The following is a 20,103-nucleotide window of genomic DNA, read 5'->3' as shown; positions in this document are numbered from 1 at the left end:
ATTGGTATTCTGTTGCTACTATAGTGATAAAAAAAAATAACTTTGTTCCCTTTGGTGGATGTTGGCCAAAGTGATATGTTGGGAGACTTAGGGGTATATCCACAGAGCTCTGTTAGTGACTTAATGAAGTGCTGACGGGGATCTTCAAAGTTTGCTAATGATTCATTAAGAGCTATTTTCACCCGTCATGAGCCCTTGCATTACATGTTAATGTTAATGATATGCCAAAGAGGTGTTTACTCTTAAAACACATATCTGCTGAGCTCCATTATACTTTACACAGTGATGTAAAGTTACGTTAGTTAAGTAATAGCTAGACTTGCCATTACTCACATCGAAATCCTTCAGATAGCTTCACATTATGCATAACATCATGGTTTCATAGCATTAAAGAGACATCTCACTAGTTGACAATTAATGCTGGCGATATTTCGGCATCCCAACATCACTTATCACTGTAGCAAAGTCCACTTACTCTAATTTCCAACCCCTATCTTACAATCAACATACATTTCTACCAACATAGGCACCTATTAACCCCACAATAACTGAATTTATTTAATTCATGTTACACATGACAAATAAACATTATATAATGCATGGTGTTAACAGAAGAGTGTTAGATAAATAACTATATATAAAAGCACCCTGTCTATGCATGCACTACTTTCAATTAAACAAGTATATTATTCACATAATGCATGTATCTATACTGGTTTATTGTAATGGAAATGCACTTACCTCATCCAAGTTGAGAATTCACCACATTTAAATCACTACTACAATGTGCTCTCGTTGTCCAATTATTTAAGCAAATATTTGTATGATGACAAATTAGCTACATATAAAAGGAAAACCTTCTGCAGACATGTTTGTGGGCAAGATGAAGGTTGTTTGTTGGTTGATTTTTATGAGATTGCATAGGCATTGAGATACTGTAGGATATGGGTGAGAAAGTGGGTGAGGAGAAGAGATTGATGAATTGGTCCAAATCCCATTCCCAAAATTTCCCGGGGTTTTCATTCAAAATTCAGTCCACACATTCATTCTGACTTCGGATTGTACCAATTTTAATCTGCATGGATTATTTAACAACTGTCCATGTAGTTTGCTTTCACAGATTTTAAATAATCCGACTATGGATTTTCCCTAAATGTAGTTTACGAATCGTGTTTATTTTTAATCCATTGTTGGATTAACCATTTTTTACGGTAGTACTTTAAAAGCCCTCTGACAGACTAATCCGCCATCGAAAATCCAAACCTGAGGTATAAAATGTCACTCCACTGCTTCCCTGCACACTGATTTTGTTGAATGAAAGTGGGAGAGAGGGAGAGAAGGGAAGGAGGGAGTGAGAGAAAATTGTTGAATTTGTTTTTGTTTTCTATTTTGTTTAAATATTATTTTCTCTTAGTTTTCCTCTTAATTTGGAGCTGGATATCTTTTTAGCATAAACTTTTTATTTGCTGGTTGCAGACGCACAACGTTTCAGGAATCTCCCTTCACAGGTGAAATATATGTAACGCTCGGCCTGCCCACAAGCCAGACGAGACCCCGGGACTGAGGTGGAAAGGGATAATACCACACACCTAACAGTAAACGGGGGCACGGCCGGAGTGTGGAAGTAGCGTAGATGGTCCGGGTAACAAAAATAGAAAGAGTACCGTACTGGCCAACTCCAGCGGTATTAGATATAGTCCGTAGCCAATGTTCGTTGATTGGAGAGAGCAGCGTAGTTGAGTGTCCGTAAGCCTGGGTCGTGGAGTGGAGAGAGCAGCGAAGTAGATTGTCCATAAGCCGCGTCCAAGGGATATAGAAGTCTGCAAGGTAAAATGTCCAACGCAAAGTCCAAGGGTACCAGAGAGCAGCATAAACAAAGTCCAAAGCCAAAGGTCAATATCCACGGAGGTCAGCAGAATATCCAGGAACAGGGACTGAAAGACAAAAGGGACCAGGCAACAGCAGACAGCACCAAGGTACAGAAGCTATGCAGAGCAAGGAGGTAATGGTGAGGGGAGACTAAATAGGGGGTTGGGACCTATCAGAGGAAGGGGAGGAATGGAGGAGTGGTCAGAGGAAGGACCTGATAGGAGGGAAGTGTTAGGGAAGCTGGGGCCTATTGGAGCAAGGGGAGGAACGGAGGAGCGGCCTGGGGGAGACCTGATAGGGGAAAGGTGTCTGGGTAGCTGGGGCCTGTCACAGCAAGGGGAGGAGCGGAGGAGCAGCCCGGGGGAGGACCTGATAGACCCCAGCTACCCAGACACCTTTCCCCTATCAGGTCCTCCCCCGGGCCGCTCCTCCGCTCCTCCCCTTGCTGTGACAGGCCCCAGCTACCCAGACACCTTTCCCCTGTCACAGCAAGGGGAGGAGCGGAGGAGCGACCTGGAGAAGAGCCTGATGGGAGAGAAGGGCCTGGGGGGCGGACCTGATGTGGAAGAGACAGGGAAGCGCGTGAAGTGTGGAGATTTTTGTGGTCTGTCAGGATCAGAATGGGTTCCTTGGTTCCTTCTAGAAGATGTCTCCATTTCTGTAATGCCATTTTGATGGCCAACAACTCCTGTTCCCCACGTCGCAATTTCTTTCTGCTGAAGATTTTTTTTTAGAAAAAAACCCACAGGGGTGTAGTTTATTTTTGGGGATGGTTCTTTGAGAGAGAACCGCACCGGCTCCCACGTCGGAGGCGTCAACTTCCTAGGTAAAGGGGAGGATGGGGACGGGATGTCGCAGAATGGTAGCTGAGACAAAGGCCTTTTTAAGAGAATCTAAGGCCCGGCTGGTCTCCAATGGCCAGGAGGAAGAATCGGTCCCTTTCTTGGTAAGGGCCGTAATAGGTGCCACCAAGATAGAAAACCCAGCAATAAATTTCCTATAATAATTTGCGAAGCCGAGGAAACGCTGAATCGCCTTTAACGAGTTAGGTTGTGGCCATTTGAGTACAGAATTGAGTTTCTCTGGATCTATGGAGAACCCTTGATCCGAGACGATATATCCCAAGAAGGTAGTTGAGGATTGATGGAAGACACACTTCTCCATCTTGGCGTAGAGCTTGTTGGCCCGTAAATGAGAGAGCACCATCTTGGTATGGAGAATGTGTTCCCCGAGGGTTTTGGAAAAGATAAGGATATCATCCATGTAGATATTACAAAAGAATTCAAGAGATCACGAAAAACCTCGTTCATAAAGTCTTGGGAGACTGCAGGGGCATTGCACAACCCAAATGGCATCACCAGGTACTCATAGTGACCGCTGCGCGTGTTAAACGAGGTCTTCCATTCATCTCCACTGTGGATGTGAATCAGGTTATACGCCCCCCGTAGATCGAGTTTGGAGAAAATTGTCGCTCCTTGTAGCCTATCGAAGAGGTCCGGGATAAGAGGCAAAGGGTAGCGATTTTTGATGGTAATCTTGTTAAGACCCCGGAAATCGATGCACGGGCGAAGCGTCCCATCTTTCTTTTTTACAAAGAAGTATCCTGCTCCGGCGGGAGAGGTGGACTTCTGGATGAAGCCTTTTTTTAAGGTTTTCTGTGATATACTCGGACATGGCCTCAGTCTCAGGCAGGGACAATGGATATGACCTGGCTTTCGGAAAAGGGGCACCCGGAATTAAGTCAATCGGGCAGTCGAAAGAGCGATGAGGGGAAGCTCTTCGGATTTGGCCTTACTGAAGACATCCAGTAAGTCTGAATAAACATCTGGTAAGGTGGCACCCTGCGGGGAACGGGTCTCCAACATGGCCAGTACCGCAGTGGGCAGAGAAGAGGATTCCACCTGGGAGGATCGCCATTGTACGGGAAACTCGGCAGTCCAATCAATGATGGGATTGTGTAGTTGCAGCCATGGTAAACCCAGGATGATTTGAACCGAAGGGGAATGGATGACATCAAAAGAAATGAGCTCTAAATGTCCACCCTTCATAGAAAGCTCAATAGGAAGTGTCTCCAAAGAAATAAAGGCTGGCTGCAGAGGTCATCCATCGATAGCCTTCAATCCGACTTGAAAGGCCTTCTTCCGAAGTGGAATATTGTGCTGGACAGCAAAAGCCTGGTTAATGAAATTCCCTCCGGAACCAGAGTCGAGGAAGGCCAGAGGGGGAGTTTGGGTGCTGGAATACTTGAGAAGAACAGGCAGTAGGAGGCGTTTGGGAAGGACCTGTGTGGGAGAGGGAGAAGAAGAGATGGTACCCAGAGAGATTCCCTCGTACCTCACTGGGCGTTTGCGTTTCCCGGCCTCAAGGGACAACGCAGCAGGATGTGCCCAGGAGATCCACAATAGAAGCACAGGCCTTCGTTTCTCCCACGTACTCTCTCCATGGAAGGAAGTATATGACTCCCCAGTTGCATGGGTTCCAGAGCTTCCAATGCTGGTAGAACAGGAGTAGGATACCTGGAATTAGAAGATAAAGAAACAGAGGGACGAAGACGTTGACGTTCAGCCTGTCTCTCCAGATGTCTTTGATCCACTCTGATGCACAAAGCGATTAGGGCCTCCAGTGAGGATGGCCTTTCCCGAGCCGCCAGCTGGTGACAGTCCGAATTGTATCTTGCACTGATTTAAAAAACCACGGCATCCAAGTGGATCCCTCGCATATTTATTGGGCGTAGAGATACGTAACTCTGAAGGGCCCGTTCTTTCACAGGAGACAGTGGGAGGGATAACGGAGCTGGAGGCATTAAGCTGGGGAACCTGGGAGGTTAGGGTAGCAACCTGTTGGTTAAGTGCAGTAACCTGGTTGTCCAAAAAGGTCAAATGTTTGGAGATGGTGGTTAGGGTATCTTCCACCTCAGAGGGGTTTGGGTCTGTTGAGCACTGCATAATGTAACGCTCGGCCTGCCCACAGGCCAGATGAGACCCCGGGACTGAGGTGGAAAGGATAATACCACACACCTAACAGTAAACGGGGGCACGGCCGGAGTGTGGAAGTAGCGTAGATGGTCCGGGTAACAACAATAGAAAGAGTACCGTACTTGCCAACTCCAGCGGTGGTAGGTATAGTCCGTAAGCCAATGGTCGTGGAATGGAGAGAGCAGCGTAGTTGAGTGTCCATAAGCCGTGTCCAAGGGATATAGAAGTCTGCAAGGTAAAGAGTCCAACGCCAAGTCCAAGGGTACCAAAGAGCAGCATTAACGAAGTCCAAAGCCAAAGGTCAATATCCAGGGAGGTCAGCAGGATATCCAGGGACAGGAACAGGGCTTGAAAGACAAAATCGGCCAGGCAACAGCAGACAGCACCAAGGTTCAGAAGCTATGCAGAGCAAGGAGGTAATGGTGAGGGGAGACTAAATAGGGGGTTGGGAAGCTGGGGCCTATTGGAGCAAGTGGAGGAATGGAGGAGCGGCCCAGGGGAGGACTTGATAGGTGAAAGGTGTCTGGGTAGCTGGGGCCTGTCACAGCAAGGGGAGGAGCAGAGGAGTGGCCCGGAGAAGAGCCTGATGAGAGAGAAGGGCCTGGGGGGTGGACCTGACGGGGAAGAGACAGGGAAGTGCGTGGAGTGTGCGTCGCATCATCTGAGGTGGAGTCAGGCGCCCGGCGCCAGAAAATTGCAGCCTGGGTCCACACGCGCCCATAGGGGCGACGCACGCGACCCGGAAGTGTGGGGGCAGCGGGAAAGTGAGCCGCAAGGAGCGAGGTACGCTGCCGGGGAGCCTGGGCGGCATGTAAGAGAGGTAAGGAGGCGCTGGCAGCTGGTATGCCAGCAGCGCCGATCCTTACAGATACTTTGTTGGGGACATTCAAATCGGAGTACTGCATCGTTCAGCCCAGTGTATGCTGTATCGGCCATGGAGCAGAAACTGTTGCTGTGTGGAGTGCTGTCCGTCCAATTGACCCAGGGTGATCTGAATGCTTACCACAAAGACACTTATGTAAGTGCAATACTTTGTGTTTTTTAATAATAGAAGCAATATTATACTATTTTGCTTTTTTTCCTTCTGTATTTGGATTTTCCCTCCCTGTCATGACTCGCGGTCACTCGTGCATCCCCACGTGGACTCTGTGTACCCACACTTACCTCCATTCCATCCGGACACCTGCTCGCAACCTTCCGCGCTGTCCTCCTCCATCACGCTCCTCTCCCCGCACACGCAGAGCGCTCCCCACGGGAGCGTCAGTCCCTGCTGACGTGCTGCGCAGGCGCAGACCCCGCATCGCGGGATTGGAGGGCAGAGGCGAGACGTGTCACTGGCGTGTGACGCACACACGCAACGCTCCAGAGCGACGAGTCAAGAGGAACTCATTAGTTCCATCACTGCCAGCTGTCTCTTCCCTCCCAGCCTATACCTGGCCCCCGCGGGGTTTACGCCTCCGCTCCACCCCCTGGTGTGATTGGTCCTTGCCTGCTACTTATGCTCAGCTGTGCCACTAGCACTTCGGCTGAGCATAGACTCATGTTACCTGGTGTTTGCCTCTGCCTCCCTTGTCTTGTTACCCGTGTACCAACTCTGCCTGCCTTTGGAACCCTCGCTCTCTGGAACCCCGACCTTGGCTTGAACTTTGACCGTCCGCTCTTCTCCAGTTCTGACCTTGGCAATAGTACCTCACACGTTCTGGATCTCCCCCACATCGGACCCGGCAAGAATACGTTTACTCTGATTTCTCCTGTTCCAGACTTGGCCAGCAAAACTACTCTACATTTCGGGCGGGGTCCCCGTGTCTGTTGCTGGTGGCTACTATTCCCATCTCAGCACAGGGGTCTCATCTAGTTTGTGGCGAGCACTGCGTAACATTCCCCTCCTATGGAACATTACCTGTGTTTATCCGAAGTACCTGTCTGGATATAAAATTGGTTACTTCTAACAACCACACTGCCTGAATATCACGTTTAACACGTGAATGCAAAATGTATAGAGTCTACAATATTGAATTTAAACTGCTGAATTAGACAATCTTGCACTATTTGGTGTCTTTATTTCTTCCATGTCCTGATGAAATTTGCTGTTCTTCATCGTTTGCTGTTTGGATTGGGATTGAGTCCTTTTTCAGGAGCTTCACTTTCTAAAGAACAGTATATTTGCTTTTTTCTCTTTTATTATATATATATATATATATATATATATATATATATATATATATATATATATATATATATATATATATGTAGAGGTATCAGTACCGTGTTAGCCGAGCTTCAATAATCAAAAAAATAAAAAAATAAATAGATGATACGTTCTGTGGCTAACGAAATGCTTTTACTTGTGCGAGCTTTCGAGATACACTGATCTCTTCTTCCGGCGATGTTACAATATATATATATATATATATATATATATATATATATATATATATATATATATATATATATATATATATATATATATATATATATATATATATATATATATGTAGAGGTATCAGTACCGTGTTAGCCGAGCTTCAATAATCAAAAAATAAATAGATGATACCGTTCTGTGGCTAACGAAATGCTTTTATTTGTGCGATCTTTCGAGATACACTGATCTCTTCTTCCGGCGATGTTACAATGAATGAAGCCCCTTGAGAAAGGTCCCACTGGGGGACCGAAACGTCGTTTCTTGTGTCTTCTATCAAATATAGAACATTTTTGATTTACTTACCTGCGTGCTGTCCCTTGATGTCGTGTTGCAACCGGTATCGTATGCTTTATGGGATAATCACCAAAACTTATTTACTTGCATATGGTGTGCCGGCTGTGCATTGGAATATATATATACTAATTTTTTTTTAAATGGCCGCCGCGCACCCGATCGGGAGGAGGAGGGAGGAGGAGGTGGAGTGATGCGCGAGCAGCCCTACATGGCCCCTAGCAGCCACTGTAGTTCTCCCAGCATTCCCCGGACTCACCTCAGCAGCTCTGCACCAGCTAGCCACGGATCCCCGTAACTATCCTCCAGCCTCGCACCGATCCTCCCCCCACCCAGCAGCCCCACGATGCCCCCAAACGTGGGCTGTGACACCAAACGTAGGGGGTGCTGTGTGTGCTGTGAGTGTGTGCAGTGTGCTGTGAGTGTGTGCAGTGTGTTGTGAGTGTGTGCTGTGAGTGTATGCAGTGTGCTATGAGTGCGTGCGTGCTGTGAGTATATGCAGTGTGCTTTGAGTGTGTGCAGTGTGCAGTGGGTGTATGCAGTGTGCAGTGAGTGTATGCAGTGTGCTGTGAGAGTGTGCTGTGTGCTGGTGCTGTCCGTGCTGTGAGTGCTCTGAGTGTGTGCAGTGAGTGTATGCAGTGTGCTGTGAGTGTGCTGTGAGTGTGCAGTGGGAGTGTGCAATGTGTATGCAGTGTGCAGTGTGTGTATGCTGTGTGTGCAGTAAAAAAAAATTGATTTTTTTTTTAATTCGGGGTCCATGCTCAAACCGCGTTATAAGCGGATCCGCGGTACAGCAGATCGTATATATATATATATATATATATATATATATATATATATATATATATATATATATAAAAAGGCGGGGTTGCAGACCTGCCTAAGACATGCAGATGAGCATATAGTTATATTTGCATATATATATATATATATATATATATATATATATATATATATATATATATATATATATATATACCAGGTTCTAGTCCAGTAAGGAGAGACAGCACACATGGGATATACTTCAAAATGATGTATTGAACACTCAAAAAAACTGTATGCAGATGAGCATACAGTTATATTTGCATATATATATATATATATATATATATATATATATATATATATATATATATATACCAGGTTGTAGTCCAGTAAGGAGAGACAGCACACATGGGATATACTTCAAAATGATGTATTGAACACTCAAAAAAACAACGTTTCGGTTCCTGCAAACGGAACATTCCTCAGGGTTGTACTGGGCTATATTTACTGCATTAGTGCTTTAGAGTATAGCAGCAATTGTGATACTGTACATGATCTTGACCCATTTAAGGTAGCAACCATTATATAGACCATGCATTTAGACACCAGCCACACAGAGGGGTGAGGGAGGGTATCAATATTCTTACTATTCATTATACTATGCAATTATGTGTTTAATGACTTACTAGCACTGCATCACCACTATGTTTTAATATTGGTATTTTACTTTCACAATGTATATATACATGTACACTTTGCGTCACTTTTTCATTAATTTCATTAATGATTTATTATTTTGCAGCCATTAGGTGGCTTTTAGTAGCACCTGTCCTTCCAGAGTGATGGGACCAGTTGCTAATTGTGATTGATGCCTTTGGTCACCTGACAAGTTATTATTAGGACTATTGTGTCCCACCATGTAGGTGTTAATACACCGTGTGCAGGAAGTAGGAAACTTGGGGAATATGTCTGTCCTAACCCCTCTTCTGCTACATATCTAGTATATGTTATCCTAATATGCACCGGATTTACACAGCATTATGAATTTATAAATAATTAGGTGAGCGGTCTTCCATTTGATGTGTACACAGATATAACCATACTGTATATCTCGGTGGTTTTTTCATATATTACTTTAATTTATCTTCCTCTTTAATACTGGTGAAAAAACACCAGTCAAACCATCAAAACTAAGCAAAGAAAAAATAATCCAATCGAAAAGTTTTTTTTACCTGTTTTGCAGCAATCAGCCTTTGCTAAATACTCCCTGTAGCCTTTATTATTAGAAACAGGTGGGAGACTATTTCACTGTAACCTCTCCAGCCGTTCGATTAGGTCGTACTGTATTTGTTCAGAGTGACTTTTGGAAACCCACCATGACAGCGATTGTATTGGAACCTTTTGCTGTTCTTTTTCCTTTTGCTACCAGCTGGCATATTTATTATTGTGTTTTCTAATCCGCTTGTCTTCTTTACACAATGCATAACCGCTTCAAGTCAAAGATAATGATATCGTGAAAAAGGGCTATCACACAGTACAATCCTATTGTTATATCTCTGCAGGAGATTGAATTACATGGATTATTTCAAAGAAAGATCTCATAAAAACATATTTATCTCTGGGAGGTAATTTCCAAATAAAATGTGAAATCCAAAAGCTTATGTTAACTCCAATGTAAACTAGAAATGTAACATTAATACATTTTGAAGCCTTAACGAGTTAGAAGAAAATGTTCATATTTTTATTTCTCTACTACCATAACAATTACTTTGTTTTATTATACACCATCTGTGCAATAGCAATGTGCCCTGCAATTAAGTGATATCTTCAGCCATATCTCTCTGCTTATTTGCTGCTTGTGTGCATCCAAATATATATTTACAGACAAAAAAAAAATCTTATAACGCTTTCTTTATACCATACTTATTTTTATAATATGGTATTTTGTTCTGCTAAGCTTGAAACCCATTGACAGCTCTGTGATTTAGGTCAAGTCTTTTAAAATAACACTTTGGGTAGAGAATAAAGTATAAAGAAGCAAAGTGGTCATGATATATGTTGCCATGACCACTTTGTCTGAATAAATATACTATATAACCAAGAGGGCTGCAACAGCAACTCCCACAAGTGTGCAATGTGCCTTTTGAAAATTTTACTGTATGCATGTACAAAGACTATGACGTCTAGAGTTTGTTGGCACCTTGAAGTAGTGGTTGAAGTTATATTAATGAAGACTAAGGGGGCGATTCACTAAGCAGTGATAACTGCTTTGAAGTACGATAAGTGCCTTTTAAGACTGATACTGCCTGCTGCGCATTCACTGGTAAGAGTGCTTTATCGGCCATAAAAGGCATTTTTTTAGCCAGGGAAAAAAAAAATAAGTCCGATCAGGCAAAAAACGGAAAACGCGCCATTTTTTTTGCCAGTCAGTGCCATTCACTAAGCAGTGTTAAGTGAATCGTACTTTAAAAGCACACCAGATTTTTGCACCAGGTAAAGACTGGCGCAAAAGAAATGGAGCCATGAAGAAAATCATTGTTTATGTTTTTTTCACCACACAATTAATATAACAGGCCGGCGTGTGTCCCTGGGTGATCCCCGCAGGAGCCCGGGGTCCATGGGTGATTCCTGCGGGAATCTGGGGCCCACGGGTGATCCCTACGGGAGGCCGGGGTCCTTGCTGGCCCGCAGTACAAATCCTGTGCCCAAAAAAACACAACAGCCAATACTTTCAAATAAATACATCCCCTCCCCCCTAAGACATATAGTACAATAATGGTCAAAATTACTATTATCCAGATATGGATAATAGTGCGTTTACCCATTAAGAATAAAACATTAACAAGCAGAAAAAAAATAAATAAACTTGCACTCACCCCTTCCAGGCTGCCACGATGATGGCCGTCCATATCCTCATCACCGTACATATCCTCTGTTGCCAAAACAATACAGTACAATCAAAACCTCTCTACCCCCGGACCTGGTTTTGGACTACGACTACGCTGCTTTCTCCTACCCTTGACCCACGGCTTCTGGACTTCACTACTCGGACCTCTGGCATCCCGGACTCGGCAAGTATCTGGCTAACCCTCTCTCCCAACAGACCCGGCAACGCACCCTACCACACTCCGGGCACGCCATCACTTCTGTGGGTGCGTGTTATACCCTTACCCACCTCAGTACTGGGGACTGGTCTGGTCTGCGGGCAGTACAGCTTTACACTGCCCGAGGGTGGGAGTTAGGCCTACCAGGAGGGTTGCGGGTGGACTTAACCCCTTGATTACCTTAGAGGTTACTACTGCCAAAGTAATTAAAGGGTTAAACCCTCTCACTACCCATCCGAGAAGCCTAACCACCCACCACAATGCAACTACCCCCTTTACCCACCCCTCCTATCCCCAACAACCTTTTCCAGTGTTATCCTTAATACAGCTTATTAAATATTATTGTAAACTCTGGTTAACATCTAAATATTTGCTTTGTCGTTCAAACCTGTTTACCTACTACTGCCAACCTCAAAACTGCCCCAACTGAGGCGCATGCGCGAATCTGAGCTCCGTCCCCCACCTCCAATAACAACGTTAAAGAGATAATAACCGACAACCAAAAAACCCGGTAAACACAGTGTCAGCACGGTAGATACTCCCGTGATGGCCCCGCTTACCTCCAAGAAGAAAAAAGAAGGAGATTTAAGGAGATATCTGGGCCGTTCTACCCCACGGAGCGCCGGTACAGCGATGGCACCGGAATCAGCCGCAGGGTCCGAATCGGAGAGGGAAGAGAACCCCCCCAGTTGAGCCCACACAGATGCCTGTCCGAATCTGCGATTTTGACCGTCTCTACCAGGACATGAAAAACATGATTTATGTAGGGCTCCAGGACTTAAAAAACGAAGTGCAGGGCTTGGGTGAGAGGACGGGGACCCTCGAGGACAAAATGGCGACCGCAACTAAACAGATTAAAAAAGCGGACAAAAAAACAACACACATGCAAGCCCAGATAGCGGAGATACTGGACAGGCAGGAGGATGCCGAAAACCGGTATCGCCGCAACAATATTAGAGTTTGCGGCGTCCCAGAGGCAATCACAGATGTAGAGGAATTCATCACCAGGTGGCTGGAGACACTCCTGCCTGAGATACCTGCAGCAGAGCGGGCCATGGATCGCTGCCACAGAGCCCTTAGAAGCCGTCCTGCAGCAATGGAGCAGCCGCGTGATGTGATGTTATAGCCAGGCTGCACTACTTCAAAACCAGGGACGCATCTTTAAGTGCACCAGAGCGGAGGGTGCCTGCCGGTTCGAGGGAACCACGATGCAGTTGTTTCAAGATCTGTCCCCGATCACGTTAATGAGGAGAAGGGCACTACAACCCGTCACTAGACTGCTGAGGGTACGGGCAGTTCGTTATCGTTGGACCTTCCCCATTCGGCCTTTTGGTCATTAAGAACGGGAGGGCCATATCAATGAAAGAGCCGGGAGAGAGCGAGGACTTCCTCAATAAACTGGGTCTGAGAGAGGGCCCACCAAAAAGCCCCAGGAGGGAAGAACGAGAGGAGGCAGAGTGGAGCACCGCAGGTCCGTCCAAATCACCCCGAGACCCAGCAGTCCCCGCAGTGATCTGAGGCAAATGCCTAACTCCACAAACGGACTGAAAGTTAGGGTAGCGGTTTACCCAACAGTTCAATAAACAGAGAGCTTGCCACTTTGAGAACCCTTCCAGGTTCAATAACCCGCTACTGGTGTCACCAGGCGTGCTGGACTGCTTGCCCTGAAACAAGCCCTGTCTCAAGAGTGATCTGGGACATCAGATGTAGTAACAGCGACCTGTAAACCCCCCAAAGAAAAAAAATAATAAAAACCTAAACCCCTACCTAATGATGAAAATGGCCGGTCGCAGTGGAACGCAAGACACCCAACATGGCGCCGCAGAAATCGCCTCACCGCATGGCTTCATTGCGGAAGTGGAGCGCTTCCCGGCGCAGGAGCAGGTGAGGGGACGTCCTTCTACACGGGCTCGTTGAGGGAAAATGGCGCCCGCCAGAAGGACGTCACCGGAAGTAGAGCGGACGCCATCTTGGAGGGGGCAGACAACCGGGCGAACCCGGAAGTCATCGTCAACCAGCGCCGGAGGACACGTCAAGCCCGCGGGATGCAGCACACAATAGCACAATATCAGCCGCCTACCCAACCACAACCCAGCAGCGCAAAATAGAGGGAACGGCGAGCCGGAGCCCCGTCCGTGGCCCAATGAAGAGCGGAAGCGAGCGAACAGTAGAGGCAACGAGGGGGAGGAAAATCATCTGGCCAGATAGAAGACAGAAGGGGATAGCAGAGAGTGGAACATAGCAGAGAGCACACCATTTCAGTGGAAAGCAAACAGAGCAACACCATTCACACCACTCAGCTAGATTAAGAGGTCACAGTTAGATAAACAGGGAGGGCTGGTCAAGGGGCAAGACAATACCTAACTTCAGGGCAGCAGCATGCAGAGGCACATACCATAGCAGAGGCATGCAGGAAGGTACACAAGCTGCAGGAGAACAGGGGAAAGCAGTTACACTCTGTATTTCACACTTTACATTTGAAGTTAACAGTTGAAGTTAAACGATAGAGCCTAATTAATAAAAGGTTGTCGTTACAACATTAAACAGCACAGACAAGGGAGGGGGAGGGGTGCGGCCCCTCGCGAAGGCTTTGTGCATGAGTCTCTACATGGGCGTGGAGGAGAAGACCCACGAGTGGCCCATGGAAGTCCCTACTAGGCCAGCCAAGCAGGGCGGGAGAGGGGGATGGAGGGCCATCCCGAAATCCATCCAGGCTGCACGCCTGGGGAGGGCAAAGAAGGAGATTGGGGGAGCTAGGTCCCGCCCAGTCCCCGGACAGTTATTAAACGTTAGAATGAATGCTAAGTTGTGTATTTTTGTGTCCCCCCAGTGTGTCCCCCTTTGTATTCCCATGCCGCAGTTCCAGCTCGATGAAAGTAGGAATCAAATCCAGAGACGCCAGCCACCAGAGACTGACATCACGGGCTCCGACGGTTGATTACAAAAGAGAAAAGGTTTGGAAATACAATCATGAGTAAAGGGATTACTATTAAATCACACAACGTGAAAGGCTTTAACATTCCAGGGAAACGCAGACTAGCTATGGCGGACTACAAAAAAACGGACCCTGACATAATTCTATTACAGGAAACACATTTTTCTAAATCTAGTTCACCAAAATATATTGATTATAGGTTTAAGAATTGGTTCTCAGCTTCAGCCAACAAAAAAATAGAGAGGAATAGCCATTCTACTGCATAAATGGTTAACCTTTGCGATTAAGACCATTAAAAAAGACTACAACGGCCGATTTCTGATTATAAGCGGCGAAATAAGAGGTCAGCTGATCACTTTGGCAAACATTTATGCGCCAAGTGAAGGCACAGAAGCTTTCCTAGAAAGGTTCTTCTCCATCCTCCAGAGGATAGCGCAGGGATGCGTAATACTAGGGGGCGATTTTAATCAGACGCTAGATCCAGTACTGGATAGATGCACCCCGAGCGGCAAAACTAACTCAAAGATCAGACAAACCTGGAATAGAGGGCTGAGAACCAATAACCTTTTAGATATATGGCGGGAACAGCACCGCCAGGATAAAGGTTTTACATTCTACTCCCACCCACATGACAGATATAGTAGAATAGACTACCTATTTGTATCCAGTAGAATGGTTTCACAGATCTCCCACACGGGCATCCACGATATTTCGTGGTCAGATCATGCGCCGATAGAGCTGCGGTGCTCCGATTTTATTCTGGACAGACCAGGAGCGAACTGGAAACTCAATGAAGTTTTACTAAAAATCCCCGAAATTGCACAAAATATTGGGGATAGAATCAGGGAATACTTTCAGGAGAATACGGGAAGCGTGACTTCACAGGCTACCCTATGGGAAGCCCATAAGGCGACTCTGAGAGGAGAGCTCATAAGGATTGCAAGCAGGCGAAAGAGGGAGAAGGACAAAAAAATCAATCAGGTACAAGCAGAATTGGCAGTCCTCTCAACTCGACATAAAAATAACAAAGATGCAATGACCCTTAAGGAGGTGCTAGACACTAAAACCAAACTTAATATCTTGCTAACCTCCCGTGCTGAAAAGGAGCTGACATGGTCTAAGCGGAAATATTTTGAGAAAGCAAACAGGCCAGATACCCTACTTGCCAACAAACTAAGAGACAAAAACCAAGTCTCCCAAATTCAGACAATTCGAACAGAACAGGGGGATCTGACCTCTGACCCCAAAAAAATAGTTATTGAATTTAAAACATATTACGAAACCCTGTACGATGGGGCGAAGGTGGCACACACGCCAACCACAAAAGCACGACTGCAGACGTTCTTAACAGAGGCTCAATTGCCTAAAGTGACCAGAGAGGAGAGGGACGCACTACAGGCAGACTTTACTATCGAGGAACTCCTAGAAGTAATGAAATCATTAAAGGCAGCCAGGCCCCAGGCCCGGATGGCTTCTCCAATCTCTATTATAAGAAATTTCGCAAAATATTAGCTCCTCATCTACTAAAATTGTGTAATTCCTTCTTGGATGGTGCCCCCATCCCGGGCTCGATGCTCCAGGCGTCTATCTCAGTAATCCACAAACAAGGAAAGGACCCAGCGGACTGTAAAAGCTATAGGCCCATCTCTTTAATAAACTCAGATACAAAAATCTTTTCCAAACTTTTAGCTAACCGCCTTAACCAGGTGTTGTCCAAGTTGGTCCATCCTGATCAAGTGGGGTTCATATGTGGTTGACAAGCACTGATAACACCAGACGGATTATAGATTTGATTGATCTGGCGCAAAAAAACATATCCCGTCTATGGTGCTTAGTTTAGATGCGGAAAAAGCGTTCGAGAGAATTGATTGGCCCTACTTAAGAGAGACGCTGGGAGCGTTCGGCTTGGGTGGGAGAATGATAGAGGCAATTCTCGCTCTGTATCGGGGACCGACGGCGAAGGTCAGACACCAGGGCTTCCCCTCGGAAGAATTTCAGATTAAGAGCGGCACCAGGCAAGGCTGTCCTCTGTCACCCCTTCTCTTTGCGCTATGCATTGAACCCCTAGCGGCGCACATCCGCCTCAGCCCGAATATAGCAGGAATCCAAATTAGTGACCAGCCACATAAGGTGGCCCTGTACGCTGATGACGTGATACTCACGCTATCACAGCCCCTCACCTCTCTGCCGAACGTCTTTCAAGTGCTAGGGGAATTTAATGCGATATCTGGGTTCAAAATTAACCAGGCAAAATCAGAAGCCCTAAATATCAACTTACCTAAGGCCACCGAGAAACTGATCACGGTGAACTTTGAATTCAAATGGCAAACCTCCTCCATAAAATATTTAGGGATAAATATCACGAAACAATCAGGCACTCTTTATAAGGCGAATTACCCCAGATTAATAAGGACACTGAAGGAAGATCTCCGGAAATGGGCAGGGTACAACATATCCTGGATTGGCAGGATTCAATCTCTAAAAATGAACCTCCTCCCCAGAATTCTGTACCTATTTCAGACTCTTCCGGTCCTTATAATCAGGGATGAGATCCTTCGGTTACAGTCCGCAATGGTGAAGTTTGTCTGGGGTAATAAAACCCCCCGCGTCAAAACTAGCACACTAATTCGGCCCACAACAAGAGGAGGATTAGCGGTACCTTGCCTGTTATCATACTACAGAGCGGCCCAATTGACCCAAATTATCCAGTGGCACACCCACCCTAGTCGGAGGCGGTGGGTGGAACTGGAGGCGGCCTGTTGTGCCCCGGTGGCATTTCAGGACCTGATCTGGCTTCCAAATAAGGTCCGCAAGGACTTCAAACACCCGCTCCCCGCGATTGTCAGCTCTCTGGCAGTATGGGACAAAAGCAAATATAAACACGTCTTAATGAGACAACACTCCTTGATGACCCCAATTTTGGGAAACCTTGATTTTGCTCCGTGCCTGCAGAAGAAAGATTTTATTATATGGACACAGAAGGGCTACACTCGCCTTTTACACCTGGAGGGTAGAATATCTAGCAAATCGTTTGAGCAAATTAAGTCTGAAAAATCAGTTCCAAATTCAGAATTCTTTAGATACCTCCAGCTTAGAGCTTTCTCTGATAAATTTCCCATTCGAGCTCAACGCACTAATTTTGAACAGCTCTGTTCAACTGGAACAGGAACCAAGGGACTTATCTCTACGATGTACAAGGCGGTAGTCTGTCCGACTCCGGACGCCGACGTGACATTAAAATATAAGAATAGATGGGAAAGAGATCTAGGGGACACATTAGAGGACGAGGATTGGGACTATATTGTCTTGGCGGCAGCTAAGAGCTCAATCTGCACGACATTGAAGGAGAACGCGTATAAGGTCCTGATGAGGTGGTATTTGACCCCATTACGATTATCAAAGTTTGTCAAGGGCTACCCTCCATTGTGCCCTAAACAATGTGGGGAGCAGGCAGACTTGCTGCACATGCTGTGGGGTTGCACCAAGATACTTCCAATCTGGGAAGATATCAGAAATTGGATCCAAAGTATTCTCGATTGCGCGATCCCTTTGGACCCCTGGTTGTTTCTTCTGGCCAGACGCACCCCGGGGTTAAACAGGTCGGAGCACAAATTAATTGCACGTTTTGCAACTGCCCTGAGGTGCGAAATCGCAGCATTGTGGAAGCAGCCCGAACTACCAAATATCCCAAAAATCAGAAATAGAATTTGGCATGTCTGCCGGATGGAACAGTTAACGAGTCTGGTTAACGACACCGGCACAAACTTTCTAAAAGTCTGGGCTCCATGGTTAGCCCTGAACGATATCCCGGGGATCAATGCCTCCAACATACTGCTCTAATAGCTCTAGACGTTTTCTCCTTGGATGAGTGTGGTGGACGGGGAGACATAGAATACTGTCAGCAAAGAGGGACAACTAAAGTCGGCAGTGAAGGGAGTGAGCAGGGGCTAGGATACATACGCGTGGACGTACACAAACATTAAGATTGCAGCTATCCTGAGATCTGACGGACCGGAAGTCTTCAAAGCCCAAATGATCCGGAGCCTTTCTGGAGCCGTAGTTTCCAGGACGAGCCCAGCTGAGCCGAAGCCTTTCTGTGGCAGCCTCACCCTTCCCCCCCCCCTCCCTACCTCTTCCCTTGTGTAGTCTGGTTGTAAGTCTTGTTGGTCTGTGCGTAACCCCGGTATGTCTTTTGTGAGTCCAATTACAAAATGAGTTGTCATGTGTACTGTTATATACGACAATGGGTTGGCAGAATATGTGATGATTGTACCATACAGTACACTCAATAAAAACTTTTTTGGTTGAAAAAAAAAAAAACTGCCCCAACTGCCAATGCAACGAGCCCCACGATTACAGAGACCCCACAACAATTAAACTGATTTCCGGGGGTGGAATGGGCCAAATTCCCTATTAGCCAAATATAGCTCTTTTGTCCATTCAAATACAGTATAATAGAGTACAAATTAAACTAATACATGTTTTACTTACCCCTGCCAGTAGAAGTCCCTCCTCCTCCTTCTCTTTATCAATATATAAGGCCCAACCATTAAAAAAAAAACTTAATTACCTTAGTGGTTACTACCACTAAAGTAATTAAGGGTTTACTGGTGTTTTAATGGAGTGGGGGAAGGGTGTTCTGTAGTTACCCCAGGGAGGGTTGCGGCATGGTTTACCTCCTTTAGGAGCATAGTGGTTGTAACTGCTATGGTAATTAAGGGGTTAACCACTGTCGCTACCAACCTGTGAGGTTTATCCATCCCCCCCTGGGTTGAATGATGTGGGGTAAAGATAGAGCATAGTGAGAAAAATTTAGAGGGCTGAAAGCAGGTAAAAAGTAGATTATTTAATTTATGGGCATATCAGCCAAACAACTAACAAAAAAAACAAGGATCCTCTGGCGCGTTTCTCTCCCTTAGGAGCTTTTTCCACTCTTTGATAAAGCTCAAAGGGGCATAGATAAACACATTGCCGATCACTGGATATCCTAAAAAAAATACAATCAATGTGTTTCTTACCTTTGCAGGGATGAAGATTCATCCTCCTCATCCAACTGTGGCACCAACTGTTGCCCCACAACACAATGATTCTCATCAGCATGATACGCAGAAGTCCACGATTTCAATTGCTTGCAGAGAAGGCCCTAATAAATAGATCGTTTTAATTTTCTTCTTACTGTATCTTCATCCTTATCTTCATTCTTTTCCAGCAGGTGCAAAAGGAGATGTTGATCCACTGTCTTTTTGGGGACAATTGAGACGTTACAGGCATTTATAAGGCCTGTGACATCACATTTGACTGACAAATATGGGGATGTTGTAGAGAGAGAGGTGGGGGTGTTGGAGAGAAAGAGGAGATGGGGGTGTTGGAGAGAGAGGAGCGGGTGTTGGAGAGAGAGAGGTGGGGGACTTTTTGAGAGAGATGGGTGTGGTTAACAGTAGTCTTTAACTTCCTCTGGTCTATTCCATTTTTTTTCCTTGCAGAGTTGACACACTTATTGAACATAACTTTGGTCCTGATGAAATCCCTGTAGAGGCTAATTTTCTTACTTGTTTCAGTGAGTTCTCTGATTTGTTGCTGTAGATCTTCTGGATTTGTGCCAAATATAAAAATGCCATCTGCAAATCGTAGGTGACTCAAGTACTCACCATTGATTTTGACTCCTTTTTTCCTCCTAACCCAATCTCTTAAACAATTAAAGTGTTCGTTTGAAAAGATTTGTTGACATAATGTCTCCCGGTC

Source organism: Ascaphus truei, chromosome 8, assembly GCF_040206685.1.
Source record: "Ascaphus truei isolate aAscTru1 chromosome 8, aAscTru1.hap1, whole genome shotgun sequence".
Lineage (NCBI taxonomy): Eukaryota > Metazoa > Chordata > Amphibia > Anura > Ascaphidae > Ascaphus > Ascaphus truei.
The sequence above is the reverse complement of the archived record's forward strand: the minus strand, read 5'-3'. Positions refer to the sequence as shown.